The following is a 2,529-nucleotide window of genomic DNA, read 5'->3' as shown; positions in this document are numbered from 1 at the left end:
GCATCCCTATCATTGTACAGACATTTGAGACATATGCTCATTTTTACACATCATTTTCTTGGATCTTTGCAATACCCTGACAGTCCGACCCCTGCATTAGAGGAATTACAAGGTCATAGAGATAGACAAAGTCTTTGAATCCACATCTGTTTAATTTCAAAGACTTGAGCTCATGGGACATTGTAAATCAGAAGTAAGTAATATTTTAATAGCCTTTTGTTCTCTGGACATATGTTCAAGTTGTACTTATACCATATCAATAGAAATTTTTCTAATGAAATTAATATTAACTTTTATTTAAGATAATAGTGACATATTACTTCTATTTTCACAAAGAGTACTAAATCCTGTTCTTTAGACATATAAGTAGGTTACTATTGCAAAAAGTAAAATTGTATTCTACTTTTACAAAAAAAGTGAAATAGGTTCTGTTTAAAGAGGACAATATCTTCTTAAGATTTAATTCATATTGCATATGATTTAATTCATAGGCATAATGCATATGCACATATATGCATAATTCGTATATATGAATATATACTATATATTCATCATCTACTTATTGAAAAAGCCAAGCATGCACTAGGGTATATTTATGTATAATATGGTTTCAGATATCAGATTTGAATGGAAATTTGGTCTCTATATTTATCTTTTTTGGATTTTCTTTAATATATTTTGCATGAGAATATTCATGGTAAGTGATATATCTTTTTTAAAAAAATAATGAGCTCTTTTACAGTTCACTCAAAGAAATATTTAAGAGTAGAAACATGTTAACATACATAAAGGCATTCATATGGTAATACGAAGGGATGGAGTAGGTACTATTTCCCAACATTTTTCTTTTTTTTCTCTTGAATTATTTTTCATTAATCTGTCTTGTCTCCAGTTCTCTTCCATAGATCTAGGATAAAGATTGTATGTGGGATGGGTGAAGGAGGAGGTTAAGTTGTGCCAAAATCCAATATTTGCTCCCTTGCTATCACAGGCTTTCTTCTGTCCTATGTATGGCAGTAATCAATGATTAATACCTGTCCCTTAACCAATGATTAATGCTTCTTAGATAGAAGAGATGTCAAAATAATAGGGTATCAATGGGACAAGTATAAAGTGATACTAAGGAGAGTTCATACAGAATCTGCCAGACCATATATATTCCAAAGATCAGAAAACTGCTCTCCTTGAAGAATGATCATCAGTTAGTTGAGCTGTATTATTAGCAGAAGGATTTTTAAAAACTAGGTTGATGTAGATTTGGTAAGAAAATGACTGGAGTTTCTGGATCTGTTTAATTTTTAGCTGCTCTCCTTGAAGAATGATCATCAGTCAGTTGAGCTGTATTATTAGCACAAGGATTTTTAAAAACTAGGTTGATGTAGATTTGGTAAGAAAATAACTGGAGTTTCTGGATGTGTTTAATTTTTAGCTCTGTTACATAAAAACTTTTATTTTAGAGGGTATGAAACATCTGAAGACTCAGCTTTCTCATTTGAAAGCTGTGGACAATGTCTGCCTTCATAGAATGCTATAGGTATTAAAATAGAAAGTATAAAATGAGCCCTTAGTGCACTCACAGACAAATGGCTAGAATATGATAAAAGCTCCTCTCTTTGTGTGCATACTCTATGAGTGACTGGAATTGGTAGTATTATAGAACATATTACCATAGACATTTTCAACTTTAACTTTGTGCCTTTTATTATAATTTTTATAAGAGTTGCTATTTCATATGAAAATATATATAGTTGGATTAATTGCCTTACCCAAACTCAAAAAGCCAGGCTTAAAATATATATATATATATTTCTTTCCAACTTGGACCCAGTAGAATGGCTCCTGCAAAGAAGGGTGGCCAGAAGAAAATGGGCCATTCTGCCATCAACGAGGTGGTGGCCCGAGAATACACCATCAATATTCACAAGTGCGTCCATGGATTGGGCTTCAAGAAGCGTGCCCCTTGGGAACTCAGAGATTCCGCAATTTGCCATGAAGGAGATGGGAACTCCAGATGTGCGCATTGATACCAGGCGCAACAAAGTGGTCTGGGCCAAAGGAATAAGCAATGACCCATACCGTATCCATGTGCGGTTGTCCAGAAAACGTAATGATGATGAAAATTCACCAAGTAAGCTCTATATCTTGGTTACCTATGTACCTGTTACCACTTTCAAAAATCTACAGTCAATGTGGATGAGAACTAATCGCTGATCATCAAATACATCAAATAAATTACAAAATTGCAAAAAAAACCACATTAAGCCAAAAAGTCAACTAAAAGTTACCATGATTTATTTTACTAAATATAATAAAAAATGATTTGTCATATTTCAAGAATCTTAAATGACATGGGAAAAGGTCCATGACATAATTATAAAAATTAGTATATATAACTACATAAAATATTATCCCAATGTAATAGATAGTAAGCAAATACAGAATATATCATATCTGACTAGAAGGAAATGCACTTTAATATAACAATAGCTATTTTCAGGTGATCAGATGGTAGGTATTTATTTTGCATAA

The 2,529-nt window shown here is 32.3% G+C and overlaps 1 pseudogene; it reads left to right on the top strand.

Moving 5' to 3' along the window:
• Positions 1-1,817: 1,817 nt before the first annotated feature.
• LOC129485422 (large ribosomal subunit protein eL31-like) lies at positions 1,818-2,211 on the top strand (annotated as a pseudogene).
• The last annotated feature ends 318 nt before the right edge of the window (positions 2,212-2,529 follow it).

Source organism: Symphalangus syndactylus, chromosome 6, assembly GCF_028878055.3.
Source record: "Symphalangus syndactylus isolate Jambi chromosome 6, NHGRI_mSymSyn1-v2.1_pri, whole genome shotgun sequence".
NCBI lineage: Eukaryota > Metazoa > Chordata > Mammalia > Primates > Hylobatidae > Symphalangus > Symphalangus syndactylus.
Note: the sequence above shows the minus strand (reverse complement) of the source record. Positions and strands in the feature narration are given on the sequence as shown.